This window comes from Canis lupus, chromosome 13 (assembly GCF_003254725.2).
Source record: "Canis lupus dingo isolate Sandy chromosome 13, ASM325472v2, whole genome shotgun sequence".
In the NCBI taxonomy this organism is placed as follows: domain Eukaryota; kingdom Metazoa; phylum Chordata; class Mammalia; order Carnivora; family Canidae; genus Canis; species Canis lupus.
In genome coordinates, this window is record NC_064255.1 from 6,830,598 (window position 1) to 6,845,325 (window position 14,728).

Sequence of the window (14,728 nt, forward strand, 5' to 3'; positions counted from 1 at the left end):
GCAGGTCCTGCTGAAATCAAATGATTTGGTATTGTTATGCTTACTTCCTTACCGAAGTTTATCATTCACTTCTTTGTATAAGGTATTTTCCAGTTTATCATATAAGTGAAGTAATCTTTCATCACTAAAACAGGGTAGAGAAGGGTAAACACTCTTTCCTAGGTTGATAAAGATCTTTGTACTTCTAAACATCTCCTCGACTAACATTTAAAAGCATAACTTTCTAACTTTCTTTAAAGAAAAATACTCTAATGTTATTACTACATTTACATGACATTATACATTATCCTCCAAGAGACCTTTTATTAAGGGTGGGAGAGAGTATTCCCTTAACTGAAGCCCCTTCTTTCTCAGGTTTATTCCATTGCTGTTAATGAAATGTGTGAGGACTCTTGTGTCAGGGAATTAATGATACTCAGTAGGTAAAGAAGGGGAAACCTGGGTGGATGAATTATGCCTGTTCTTCAGTTCTTTTCAAAGAGGAAAATTGAAAGATCCCATAGCATCACACTTATTATGATATTTAAACTATGAGAATTTCATCAGATAAAAGAAAATGTTAAATGAAATCCTCTGTCTAAACACTCATGTCAAGAAAGGCAATTTTAGTTATGCAGTGGTGTAGCATTTTGTTTTTTCTGCAATAAAGCCATCAGATCAATAAAAAATTATGTAGCAGATTATTATTACACTGTGCTCACCATAGCTCTAATCGTAAATAATACAGCAGTTATCCTGGTTATATTAATTATAATTAGAATGCAGATAATGCAGACGGTCTTTTATTACTAGAGCCAAATCAATTTTCCAGTGTTATTCGATGCAAGGTCACACAAAGTTGTGGGAGCTTTTAGACTTCTTATGAAATGGCCTGCCTGCCTGTGCGAGGAGAGTTTGGCTCAGCTGTGCAAGACACATTGACTGGGAAGATCATTGAAATAATTACAGCCATGAACCCTTGCCTATGATGGCAGAATTTCATTTTATAAAGTAAGCATAGCTGTAATCCAGCCTCCTTTATGGTAGGAAGCTTCATAAATCTTTCAGAGGAGACCAAGTCTTGTGTTTAGTGGTAAGAGGAAATCAAAATGGATTCGTTTGCATTGTTCATTTCTCCTCATTGCCTTTTTGTTCCATACCTTGGTATCATATTTTTTAAAGGCATTCCATATGTAATCATCTTGTAATGATAGAGGGAAGCCACAAAACAACCAACAAATAGAAATACATTAGGTGTTCAGTATTGGTGGGTGGGATATAGGCTGATTTTACACACTGTCATAGGAGGACTTTTATGAACCTGGTGTAGTTGCTCAGGAAGATGCCATGAGATGAGAAGCAAGCAGGAGAATGAGACAAAGGTTACATTCAGAGGAAATCATTTTGCAAATGCCTTTACGGTGGTCAGAGGGAGGCGAGAGATTTAGGCTCCAAAGCCTATGAAGCCAGAGATTGTGACTCACAATAAACCCATGTATTTGGGCACCAGAAAGGGGCAGCATGGTAATTCCGGAACCTCTGGTTGAGCAAACCTAATAGTGATGGATTAGAAGCAAGGTCATCGACGTCCTCTACTTGACAAAACTCCCACAGGTCATGGAGCCAACGTCCAGCCAGGGTACAAACTCAAGTGAGATCAGGCAGGTAATTCATGGAATGTACTAGACTATGAGGATAAAGGCATAGAATGGTAGGGAATGTGTCAGAATATAAGTTGGAAAATTCATAACCTGGATAAAGGCATTGATGTTCAAAAAATGTTTAATCCCTGCTCTAATATGTCTAATATGTGACCTACAGACTATCAATGCTTGACCTCTGGCTAGAAAGACATGTTTGTTCTATTGATTATCAGGAAGTGTATGCAGCCAGGTTGTTAAGAAACTTTCTTCTGAGAATTTGACAAAGTCTGTAGTGTTAGCAAAAGTGCTATTAGCAAAGATAGGAAATGAGAAGGTATTCCAAAAAGCAGAGTTAAGAAGTTATAACCAAAATGGGAGTCAGGCTGACAGCCAGGACTCTGCTCAGAAAGCAAAGAATAGCAGGCAGTGTGGCTGGAGATCCAGTGACAGTCCTCCAGAGAGCCTCCTTTAAAGTCCTGGACTAAAGCACGGATCTCAGCCAACTGGTTTCTGAAAGGCTGACACATCAGGTTGAGCAGTGGTCTCTGACTGTCTGCAAGAAAGGAAGGAACTCTTCCAACCCCTGATGTCTCAAATCCTGTGCGTAAAGGTGAGGCTGTAAATAAATACATAGTCAAGTTCCAGAGGCAGAGATTGGCAAAAGGAAGAAGCTCTAAATGTCAGGTCTTTAGAAATTATAGCACTAGAAATAAATAGTAATAGAAAACCCTTGTCACTGCTTATTATGTGAACTGCACACTCTTAGGGTCTTTACATGTGCTTCCTTCTTTCTTTCTTTTTTATTCATCACTATGTATGAGGAACGAGGTACTACTACTAGTGTTTTATAGATATAAAAGCCGGGGCTTTTACATACAGTTGGCAAAAGGTGGAGCCAGAATTTAAAGGTAGGTTTTTCTGTAGCCTGATATCCTAGCTCTTGACTGTTAAATACTGCCTCCAGGCTAGCGAAACTTGCGGAGATCTAAATTACAGGACAGAAGCCATTACAGCTTTGAAGATTTCTCACCTAGGTACTACGTTTTCTAAGAATCTGAGACAAGGAAGAGGTCTGTGCTTTTTAATAAACCAGAAGCCACAAATGGTCTTTTGGTTAAACAAGCATCCTAACTGTTTTGACCATAACATGGATTCATAGTTCTTCTTCTCAGTAGCACATTTACATATTTTAAAGCCACAAAGCTTTTGGACCACCCAGAGACATAGGCAAATTGTTTGTAAAAATTGAATTGTGTGGGATAATCCAAAATGGTAGAGTAGAGCTCTCTGCTTTACTATGAACAACCTCAACTAAAGTATTGAAATTTAAACCATTTTCAAAAATGTCAATATAGCTTTTCTTTCTTCTCCTAAAACATCAGTTTCATTTAAGCAGGTCGAAAAGAAATTTGGGTTCTGAATGTTTCTGACCTAAAGCACGTAATAGCACGTAATAGTATTGGCTCTTTTGACACAGCATTCCTTTCATCTGTTTTGTTGAAGAAAGAAGTTGGGAAGAAATGCAAGAAAAAATAAACTGTTCAGTATGTTCTAATATTTTAAAAGAAATATATTTAAATATATGAGAGCAATATTTAAAAATACCAAAATAACTAAATGGACAAAAACCAGGGAAAGTTGGAATTAAGAGAATAAATTTCATAAGTTAAAGGGAAAATTGATGCTTCACTATCAAAAAAATGCCTTGGATCATGACTGCTTTCTAAAAGAGTTAAGAGTTGAAACAAAGACCACGTGGGGTTGACTGGCTTATGTGAATGAAGTTTTAAACCAGTCAGGGTGTCCAAAGATGTACCAAAATGTTAACAGATTTGGGTATAATTCATATAGATTTATTTCTAAAATCTGGAACTTACTGAAGAGGTATAAAAGGAATCATAATGTATTATATTGTAAATGCAGAAAAAATATTAAAGGTGTCCCTTTTTTTTCCAAAGTAATTTAAATATTTCACACTGAATCTCTACCATTGTCTTCTCGTCACCAAAAGAAAAACACGGGTTACATCAAGTACATTCCCAGAAGATTTTTCAAGTTCAATTTTTTCTTTATGCAATATCTTTAAAATTTCTTTTTGAAAATATATTTTATCTTCTATTATGAAAACATGTCTTTTTTAAGACAAAAGCTAATTCTTGCATATGCTTACTATGGACTAGGTACTGTGCTATAATTACTTTCAAATGTGAATTTATTTAATCCTCATAACAACGACATATGAGGTAGAGGGGAAAATGGGGGTACAAAGAGGTTATGTAAAGCTCACACAGCAAGTGAGCGGTAGAATGAGACTTTGAACTCAGGCATACCAGCTCTGAGTTTGCACTCAAGTCCAGCGCTATTCTTCTGAATCTTCAACAGTAAGATATTGCTAAAGATCAAACAGTTCTATCCAACAAATAAGTGTCTCTAGTTTGTTTCTCTTTCTCAAAACACTATGAATTCCATGATCTGTATCATAGAAGGTTGTTTTTTTGTTTTGTTTTGTTTTCTGTTTAACTAGCTTTCAATCTCAGAGGCACGTTGAGTATGAGCAGACACATGAATTGCTATGGTAACTTCCAGTGCTTGAATAATAGGATTTGGGAATTATTTTGAGTGCAAAACATAAGGGAAAAAAAATAAAGTCTAAATGTGACCTTGTCAACTGAATTAACTTCTAGGAGATTCCACTTTAAAATGATACGTCTAGCATTATCGTTTTACTGCTGAAAACTGGGAAGCTTTCCAAATTTTAACTTACAAAGTTATTGTACTTCCAAATGAGAAAAATGTCTTTTGAGGTACTTTCTTTTTCTTGAATACTGTGATAGATGGCTCTGTAATATCCTATGCAAATAGCCAATGTCGTAATTTGGAACTGCCCATAAGAAGCTACCATAAACAGGGCAAGTTAGAAGATTTTTGTTTAATTATTTGCTGTGTGGTTTATGTATTCCGTCCTATGTAGACTACTTACGTTTGGCTTTTTTTTTAGCAAAGTTCTCTTTTCCTTCTCATACGCCGACCCTTCCTGTCAGTAGGATGTAAGAGGCAGTGAAGTTTGGCACAGAATTAATCCTGCATTGAAAGGAAGAAGCAATATTTCTCAAATAGAACATTAGGCTTCTCTTTTGTTAATTTTGTGAGCCATCCCTTTGCTTCCCCATATTGTCTTGCAGAGCCTGCATGACCACAGGATCTGTCTCATCAGCTGCTAGTCACGTGTAATAGCACCTCTAGCAAAAATCACTAAAAAAAAAAAAAATAGTCCCTTTTTTCTCCCTCACCAATTGGCTATGTCAGTAATAGGGAATTAGCTTTAAAAATATAATCTGATTGAGTACATTATGTTGACCAGCCTCGTGCATTTCCACCCTGCACTTACTTCATTGTCTCTGTTTTAGAAATGGCCTTTATGCCTCCTGGTCTCAACATAGAGCAAAAAGGACCATCTGGACACCACATATGAGGAAATCAGACATCTCTAGGTTAAATCATGCCCATAAGGACAATTTCTTGTCAGATAAGCTGCTGTGTACTTAGTCTGATAACTAACAAAATTACAATATGGTAATTTTAACTGGAAATTGTCCATTTTTATCCTCAGGTTTTCTCTTTTATCCCCATTGGTAACCACCCTGTGAGTTCTTCTCCTATACACTAGTGCTCAAAGCAATCCCCAGCTTTTTTCAGGCTGTGGCAGCTGTGAAATGTCTGGACAGCAGAGTGTGTTGTGCTGTTGGCTCACGCTTCGTAATATAGTGGGGTAGAAGCACATAATTGTGTAATGGAATAGTTTGATTTCTCCCTGATTTCTAGACACATCACAAAATAAACGAGGCAGTCAAATGAAGTATAAAGACTAATTGGTGAGTTTTGAGTCACATTAGTGTCCTTGCTAGCCTGTGTGACATTAAAGCCAATCACAAAGTCTTTTTGACTTCTGGCATTCTTATCTGTTAAATGGGATGTCTGTCCTTAGTTGTTTTTTCAAACAGGAGCATGTACACCAGAGGAGCCTAGTTGACAGTCCTCTACGCACTGCCTGCAAATGTGTTATCTTTTACTCATAGTGAACTTTAATTATTGCCGTCATTTTAAAAATCAGAAAATGTTTAAATAAAAAAAATCAAGATTTCTAGATTCCCTAGAAACAGGGTTATTTGGCAACACCACTGTTCCCACATGGCAACTAAAGGCTGTGACAGAATCCCTTCTCCTTTAGATTTACAGTTCACTTCGTCCTCATCGGGCCTGCTTTGCACATTTCTTTTCTTCTTCTTTTTAAAATTTATTTATTCATGAGAGACACAGAGAGAGGCAGAGACATAGGCAGAGGGAGAAGCAGGCTCCCTGTGGGGAGCCCTATGTGGGACTTGATCCCAGGACCCCCGGCTCATGCCCTGAGCTGAGGCAGATGCTCAACCACTGAGCCACCCGAGTGCCCCTGCTTTGCACATTTCTGTTGCTATTAGCATTTGAGTTTGTCACCTTTGGTGTTTATAAAAGCACATTTAGATTTAGCTGCAATGATCTTGACAAACACACTCAATTTGGACCTTGAAAACCAGCTTTCTCATACTGGTTCTTAAACCTATGTAGATTGTGGAAATTTACTGGATGAGAGCAATTTCCCTGTGCATTAAAATGTTCATAATTACATAATGGAATTAGAGGAATTTAATGAAATAATTTGCATAAAATATTTTATAACAACTGAACACTAAATCCAAAATGATTATTTGGTGCTTTGCATATTTTTTAAGACAAATACAGGAGATTTTATTTATAGACCTTAAGTTGATGAACATTTCAAAATGTGATGTAGCAAGATTTTATCAGGAAAGTTACATATAATATTTATTAACAAATTTTGTTATGAGAAGATCTGTTAAACTGCATTTTTCCTTAGTTTCTTGAGTCAAGAAGTAAAGATAACGATTCACAGGTTATAAAATAAAATCATAAAATTTTTATAATTTTAAAATAAAATTTTATATTATAAAATAAAATATATTATAAAATATTATTTTATATTATAAATGATATGTGTTCAAAAGTCATGTGTTAGTTTGCAAAAGAGGTACGCATCAACCAATGGAGGCTCCAATACTACATATCTTTTTTGTTGATCTTTTTTCAAATCTTCTATTGTCTTTTCCAGTATGTCTGGGTCATAGATGAATTTTAAATGAGGTAACCATGTTGTAATGGATTGAAAATGCCTACCACAGGGGCTTGATCATTTTAGGAGTTCAGAAAATGTTAAAACTCAATGAAACAGAACAAGAGCAGGAACAGAAATAAAATCTTGTTTTGCTACTTGACCTGAATTGCCCCATTCGCTTGCTTTAAACAAGCAGGAATAAATTGTGATTTATAATGATGTCTTGAAATTGATAACATTCTCCTGCAAAGGGTCAGGGATATTTTATACTTCTTCCTAGTCGTGTGTGGTATTATCTACTTTCTCATTCATCTGCTTAATATTCCCCATGAGGCAGGCAGAAGTGGGTACATAGTATTACCTAATTTTGTATGTGATAAAAGGAAAACAGAGAGATTCAGTGCTTTTTCCAGGGGGAGTCAGTAAAACTTGCAGAGGAACTATGGCTAAGAGTTAGATTACCTAGATCTTCAGTCCTCTTAATGAGAAAAAATCTTCTGGGGCACCTGGGTGGCTCAGTCAGTGTGTCTGCCTTCCGCTCAGGTCATGATCCCAGGGTCCTGGGAGTATAAGCCCCACATCAGGCTCCCTACTCAGCAAAAAGCCTGCTCCTCCCTCTCCCTCTGCTGCCTCCTTTGCTTGTGCTCACTCTCTCTATCCATCAAATAAATAAAATCTTAAAAAAAAATTCTGAAACCTTCATATACTTTAAGTATTTAGAGTATGTTTATTAACAGTAAAAGATTTTTGAGTTGTAACATGCTTCATGAAACTAAATAATATCTTTACAGTACAAAGAGCAAAGTTATTCATTTCTTCATTGAACAGTCATTTATCGAATACAACAAAAATCACTGTATATTTACCACAAATGTCACAAAGCATTATATTCATATTCATTTATTATTAAAATATGAATCATCATCCTTATATGAATGGATAAGAAAACCACTAAAACCTGAATGAAAACTGTAGAAGGGATATGAAAACATAATTTACAAAATTAAAATGACTATTCCAGCTTAACATTCTTTGAGTAACCAAAACTCATGAGTCCTCAGTGTTTCCTCATTGTTCTGAAAACAGGGTAAAATTTCTTGGCATGCCATATAAATTCTTCTAATTTCATGATCCTTTATTAGTTCTCTAGATGTACTTTTCACCACCTCATCTCCTTACATTCCACTCTGCCCTCCTGCAACCAGGTCTCAGAATCCATCATGCTATGCTGTCTCTTACCCAACAACAATTCCACTATCCCTTACTCCTTTCTATTCCAGAATATACAAAATGTAAATTGGTTACAAATCATGCCTTCAGTTCAAATGGCATTTTTTTTTTTGTAGCAAGAGTTTCTGGAGAAAGGAAGCAGTGCATTGATTTATATTCTGCTACAGCTTCCTTATTTTATTGGAAAACAGTAACAGTTTGTCTGTAGATTACATTATGAGTAGCACTGTGATGTAGTGTGTGATTGTGTGCATATGTTGTAAGGAAAGTCCCATCCTTAATTTGTCAGTCTTGTAGTGGGAATAACAATGCCCATCTGAGTGTTGGATTCCTCATATCTCACTGTGGGAAGAGTAATAACTACTTTGTGTTATTTTAAAGATGAACATTCCAGTAGATGTTCAGTGATACACTAGCAATTGAATAACTATATAACTATTAGATCTATTTCTGGTCCCTTCCTTTTTCTCCCTCTTAAATGAATAGTGTCAGAAATAAACCTCTATCCCAACAAAGTCCAAGACCAAATGGCTTCACTAGTGAATTCTACCAAACATTCAAAAATCTAATACCTATCCTTCTCAAACTCTTCCAAGAGTGAAAAGGAGGGAATGCTTTCAACCTCATTTTATAAGGCTAACATTACCCTGATACCAAAACTGGACAAGGACACCACAAAAAAAAAGAAAATCATAGGCTAATATCCCTTATACTTACTTACTTATACATAGATACAGAAATTCTTAACAAAATATTAGCAAATCGAATTCAACAATACACCAACAGGATCATACACTATGATCAAATGGAATTTATTTGAAGTACACAAGAATGGTCCAACATCTGGAAATCAATGTGATATACCACATTAACATATGGAAGGATGAAAATCATATGATCATCTCAATACATTCAGAAAAGGCATTGACAAAATTTAACACCCACTTATGATAAAAATTCAATGAAGTGGGTATAGAAGGAATGTATCCCAGTACAATTAAGGCTATATCTGACAAACCCACAGTTGACATCATACACATTAGCGAAAAGATAAAAGCCTTTCCTCTAAGGTTAGGAATATGACTAGAATGCGCATTCTCACCACTCTTATTTAATATGTTATTGGAAACCCTAGCTACAACAATTAGGCAAAAAAAGAAGTAAAAGTGAACCAAATTTAAACAAAGAAATAAAACTGTCACTATTTGTCAATGACATGATGCTATATATAGAAAAACCAAACTACTCTACCAAAATGCTGTTAAAACTTATAAACAAATTCAGTAAAATTGCAGGATAGAAAATCAATATACAGAAATTTGCTGCATTCTACACATGAATAATAAACTATGAGAAAGAAATTAAGAAAACAATCCCATTTACAATGGCATCAAAAAGAATAAAATACCTAGGAATAATTTAACCAAGAGAGTCAAAGACCTATACAATGAAAACTACAAGAGCCTGGTAAAAGAAATTGAAAAAGACACAAATAATTGGAAAGCTGATCCATGCTCATGGATTGGAAGAATTAACATTGTTAAAATATCCAAGCAAATCTACTGACTCAGTGCAGTTCCTATCAAAATTCTAATGGTCTTTTGCACAGAGCTAGAACAAATAATTCTAAAATTCCTATGGAACCACAAAAGACCCTGGATAGCCGAAGTGATTTTGAGAAAGAAGAACAAAACTGGAAGTGTCATACTCCCTGATTTCAAACTATATTATAAAACTATGATAATCAAAACAGTATGATATAAACATAAAACTAGACACATAAATCAATGGAATAGAATAGAGAGCCCAGAAATAGCCTATACATATATGGTCAAGTAGTTTATGACAAAGGAGCTAAGAATATACAATGTTGAAATAGGCTCTATAATAAATGGTGTTAGGAAAACTAGACAGCTACACACAAAAGTATGAAACTAGACCACTCTCTTACACTAAACACAAAAAACTAACTCAAAATGGATTAAAGACTTGAATGTAAGACCTGAAATAATAAAATTCCCGAAAGAAAACATAGATGACATTGGTCTTAGCGATTTTTTTTTCTTTGTTTTTTTTTGGCTATGACTTCAAAGGCAAAGGAAACAAAAGCAAACTTTTTTTTTTTTTTTTTTTTTTTTTTAATGGGAGTACAACAAACCAAAGCTTTTGGAGAGTGAAGGAAAGTATCAGCAAAATGAAAGCCAACCTGAGTGGAAGAAGATATTTACAAATCATCTAATCTGTAGGAGGTTAATATTCTAAATATATAAAGAAATCATACAACTCAACAATAAAAAAGCAAACAATGTAACTAGACAATGGGCAGAGAATCTGAATTAACATTTTTCCAAAGACACATTGATGGCTAAAGGTACATGAAAAGATATTCAATGCCACTTATTATCAGGGAAAGAAAACTCAAAACCGCAATGAAATATCACCTTACACTGGTTAGAATGGCTATTGTCAGGGCACCTGGGTGGCTCAGTTGGTTAAGTGTCTGCCTTTGGCTCAGGTCATGATCCCAGAGTTCTGGGATGAGCCCTACTGAACAGGGAGCCTGCTTCTGCCTCTCCCCCTACTCCTCCCCATCACACCCTGCTCTTTCTCTCTCTCTCTCTCACTTAATAACATCTTTAAAAAAATAATGGCTATTACCAAAAGACAAGTGTTGGAGAGGATGTATGGAGAAGAGAGAACACTCATATTGTTAGTGGGAATGTAAATCGGTGCAGTAACTATGGAAAGCCATATGAAGATTCCTCAAAAAATTAAAAGTAGAACTACCATATGACTCAGCTATTCCACTTCTGGGCATTTATCCAAAGAATATGGAAGCACTAGTTTGAAAAGATATAAATACCCCTGTGTTCACCACAGCATTATTTACAATAGCAAGATATAGAAACGACTTGTGTCCGTCGACAGATGAATGGATAAAAAAGATGTAGTATGTATGTGAATGTGTATATATGTACACACACATATCATTTTATATTGCTCAGTCATTAAAAAAAAGAAGGGAATCTTGTCATTTGTGATGACATGGATGGAATTTGATATATTATGCTAAGTGAAATAAGTCAGAAGAAGAGAGACAAAATAATTTATGATTTTACTTAGATATAGAATCTAAAATACAAAACAAAGCCATGTAGACAGAAAACAAACTGGTAGTTACCAGAGGGGACGAGGGTTGGAGGGTGGGTAAAATGGATGAAGGTGCTCAATTATATGGTGATGGGTGTTAACTAGATTTATGGCAGTGATGATTTTGTAGTGTATACAAATATCAAACTATAATGTACATCTGAAACTTAGGTAATGTTATATCCCAAGATTATCTCAATAAAAAAGAAGTGAACTGAGAGATCATTATAACCTAAAGGACCTTAGAAGAGACCAGTTGGTATCATGTAGACTCTATGGCCACTCTTCTATGTGTTTGATGTCCCAATGCTCCACACTCACCACATTTACTATAAAGTTCGATGTTCACCTTCTCCAGGGGAGTGAACTCCATGAGGGCTGTCACTCTAGGAGAAAATTGCCCAGACACTGCTTCCCCTTGTTTGATAAACTGACTGATACAAAGTAACCTCTGAAAGGCTAAATGGCTACATGAACAAATCAGCTACACCTGAGAATTGTGATTGAGGGCTAGGAGTTGTTACTGAAATTAGGAGGGGACAGTGAAACCTAGTATTCTCCTTCTAAGTCACTTAAAGCAGGGTGGTTAATATCAGCTAGATCCTGTTGTCATTCTGTAATACGTGTGGTGGAGAAACACAAAACCACGAAGAGAGCCAGTGAGTGGAGGGCACAAATGGCTGGCTGGCTGGCTGGGTGTCGGTCTGCTCTTTAAGGAAGGAGTTCGGGACTGGCTTCCTCATTGAGATGTCCTTTGAGCCAAAATCTGAAAATAGGGAGAAAGTGACCCATGACGGACATATGAAGAAACTGTTCTAGACACAGGGGGAAACATTGAGGAAGAGCAAAGGAGTTGGCATTGCTAGGTAGCAGCATATAGGAGCTTTGGGAGTTAAGAGAATCTTAGACAATATGGTTACAGAGATGAATGTTGTGGTGGGGAAGATCATTGGTTCTCACGGAAAACCATAAGGATGGGAAAGTATTAGAGAGTTTGATAAGATTTATACATTTTCATAGGCTTATTCTGCCTGCTGTATAGAGAATAGAGCACAAGAAGGGGATTCGTTTAGAAAGGTAGTACAACAGTCCAGGAGAGAAATGGCACACTTAATCATATGCTGCGCCCACTGCAAGGGAAGCTTGGAAACATAATCTAGCTGTGTCTTCAGTGGGTAGGAAAAACTGAGGTTTGGAGACCTAACTGTCTCTGTCATGGGATTCTTTAAATCCCATTCCAGATGAATAGTTTACTGGTAGTGTCCTCCTGTGTATGACTTCAGGTCAATCCATGTGAGTACCTATGTTTAATGAAACTATGCAGTCCCCCTCCCTGCACCCCTTTGGCATGTGACCACGGAGAAGCAGTGGTTCTCTGATGCAGATACTTACTGCATATCATTTCTCAAATAGGAATTTTATTTGCATTTCTAAAGAGATCACCATTGTCCCAACAGCCTTGTGAATCAAGAAAGAAATTTTATTAGGGACAAGAAAGGGAAAGAATAGAGAAATGACACAGTGGATGACCACAAGGCTCCTCCTGTGGCTTTGCTTATCCATAGTGTACATTCTGATGTCTGCATGCATGTGTGCACAGACAGGCAGCCTTCACCAGCCACACATACACACACACACACACACACACACACATACACTGTCTCTCTCTCTCTCTCTCTCTCTCTCTCCCTCTCTCTCTCTCTCTCTCTCTCTGACAACCCCCCCTCTTCTTCACAGAGAACATTATATTTCTGGTTTCCTTGGCATGTCTCATGTTATCCTACCTAACCAGAATCATCAAAGCTGCCTCTTTCCTTTCCACTGGTTTCTTCATTTATTAAGAATCAACGCAGATTATACTATATATTGGAAAATTGAATTTAAATAAAATAAAATAAAATAAAAAACACCGAGATAATCCTAAGAAGCCTACCCTGTCTTTTCCAGGTTGAATTAGGAGCCCTTTCACTGACCTAAACTAATTTGTGTATATTGCTTTAACACACTTATCAAATTCTATCCAGTTAATATATTTATCACTAGACTGTTAGTTCTTTGTGATCAAAGACTGTGTGTTCATTTACGTATCCCCAGTGTTTAGCGGTATCTAGTATATATCAGGTGTTTATTAATTGTCTTGAATGAATGACTGAATGAATGAATCAATGGGATCATTCTGAGTTAAATATGACAAAGTATGGAAAACACACTGAGGACATCATGACACAGCAGACAGAGTTCACAGCACATCATGTCAGGTAGAGAAATCGTTGATGAGCTGATTCCTCTTCACAAGTTCTCTGGCCAGGAATGTATCAAGCCACTCTTATTTATCATATTTCAGAGCAACTAAGTGATACTGAATATACCAACCACTTTAGTTGGTTATTATTTCCTTAGTTGGTCATATATACCTACATATCTCTGCTTTGTTTCATGAAGGAGTGAGATAGTGATGTAGAATGCATACATTGTAAATTTAGCTTTTCTATGAGAGGGCAGCCATATAAAGCTTCTAAAATGTAGAATGAGAATTGAGATGTTAAAACATTACTTTAAGTTTTGTCTTGAGAGATCAGCTTTTGTTGAGTGATATCGCTTTGCAGATATTAGCATAAACACTCCAGCAAAGCCAAGACATTGGGAATGGGGAAAGGGTGGCAGGGAGCCAAAAAAAAGTACTGCAATTTGGTTGAAATTAATAGGCAGCTGTTAGGTCATCTCTAAGCTACCATCTCAGTATGCTGAAAATTCAGGGTGTGTTGAAACCAGAATTAATTCCAATGAAAATGTGGCTAATTTAATTGTCAACATGGTTAAAATTATATAATAGCTAAACCAGGAGTGTAGTCTTTACAGTTGCAGAAGTGGGTAGGTTACTATGGTGGATACTAATTCTCCTAAACTAGTGGTTTCCACATCTGTAAGTGGGGTTCATAAAACTTTCTTGCTGGGGAGTTTGATAGCTTTGCATCAAGTAAGTCCAAATGCAGAAAATGAAAAACCTTACCCCAGATGTTCTATCTGGTGCCCTCTAACTATGTCTAAAGAACTTACCTCCTGAGGTCAACAGACAAGTTTGTGGTACTCTATTGCTGGAGCCATTCAGGAATTCTTTATTCACTAGGAACTTTATTACTCTCACTGTTAATTATGAAATATGTGCAAATGTGCATTTGATGAGAAAAACTATTTCAACATTAAACTGCTGTTTTGCGTATGTGCTGCTGCAGTGAGCACTAAACTACCATTTTGAATCCCTTTTGTGAAGTTTAGATTTTAAGTTTTAAAATGATAAAGCCAATATAAATTTGTTTGAGTAAAAGGTGTTACCAACTGAAAGCACTGTCCTGGAGACAGTGCTTCTGCAATAATGGGAATGTTCTGTTCTGCACTGTTCCATATGGTGGCCACTGGCCACAGTCGGCTATTGAGCACTTGACATGTAGCTAATGAGATTAAGAAAATGATTTTAAATTTTAATTAACTTAAAGTGTTTAGCCACATGTGATTAGTGGCTATCATATTAGCATAGATTTCTACAAGGTTAGTTTAT

General features: G+C 36.2%; 1 protein-coding gene and 1 long non-coding RNA gene across 6 annotated transcripts in view; one reads left to right on the forward strand and one right to left on the reverse strand.

Moving 5' to 3' along the window:
- Positions 1 to 14,560, reverse strand: part of LOC112662085 (uncharacterized) — an 87,071-nt gene extending 72,511 nt beyond the window's left edge. Inside the window, exons 1-2 of the long non-coding RNA XR_003138203.3 lie at positions 14,230 to 14,560; positions 4,603 to 4,703 (exon numbers count right to left, since the gene is read on the reverse strand). This is a non-coding gene — a long non-coding RNA (uncharacterized LOC112662085). The remainder of the gene's footprint in view (positions 1 to 4,602; positions 4,704 to 14,229) is intronic.
- The window catches only part of ZFPM2 (zinc finger protein, FOG family member 2), a 457,957-nt gene that overhangs the window by 334,149 nt on the left and 109,080 nt on the right, over positions 1 to 14,728 (forward strand). The gene's annotated exons all lie outside the window — the stretch shown is intronic.